Below are 983 nucleotides of genomic sequence, written 5' to 3' on the forward strand. Positions count from 1 at the left end.
CTTACAGTTGGATCTCATGGAGGCATTTCCTCAACTGAAGCTCCTTTCTCTGTGATAACTCCAGCTGTGTCAAGTTGACACAAAAATAGCCAGTACACATGCTGTCTGGGGGACATTGTATTAACAATTGAGACTGTGAGGACAATTTGTAACCTGACAGGCATATCCAGAGCATTCCCCTCCATCTTTTTTGTTGTTGTTTATTTATTTATTCACCCTTTCCTCTCCTCCCAGTTCCCCCTCACTCAAGTCCCTCCCCCCACACACACCATTAATTCCACCTTCCGCTTCTCTTTTGAGGAAGAGAAACCCCCTCTGGGTACCACCCCCCACTAACACAACACCCCACCTACTACCTCACCCACACCCACCCCTGCACATCAAATTTCAGACAAGGCAGTCCATTTAGGGACATGGGATCCACAGGCAGTCAACAGGCTCAGGGACAGCTCCTGCTCCAGTTGTTGTGGGACCCACATGAAGACAAAGCTGCTCATCTGCTACATATGTGCAGGGGGCCAAGGTCCAGCCTGTGCTCACTGAGGACCAGCCTGTGTTCACTGTTCCCCTTCATCTTTGGACATAGGACTAACTTTGTAACTGCCCTCTTCCCATCATTCCTGTGTAGAAGATGGACTCAGGGTATGGAGTTAGATGAGCCTGCATTTGAATTTAGGTCCTTACCACTTCCTGAATAAGTTCTGTAAGTGGAGCCTCTTTCAAGTCATTTATACAATGGGAGAGAGAGAACAAATACACGCACAAACAGCCTTTCCAGGGCATTGTGAACATTGAATGCAAAGTGTGCAGTGCTTCCTGTATGCTGACTTTACTTGATATGCAAGGTAGAGAGAGCCCTGATTCTGAGGAGCCTTTGTTAGAGGTCAGAGCAACCCAAGAGCGATCATGAACACCATTAAACAGGAAAGTTAGGGTGGACACCGTCTCACTGCTCAGCCATCTTTGTGTAAGCAGTTGTTTGG

The sequence above is a fragment of the Mus caroli genome, chromosome 2, assembly GCF_900094665.2.
Source record: "Mus caroli chromosome 2, CAROLI_EIJ_v1.1, whole genome shotgun sequence".
Taxonomy (NCBI): domain Eukaryota; kingdom Metazoa; phylum Chordata; class Mammalia; order Rodentia; family Muridae; genus Mus; species Mus caroli.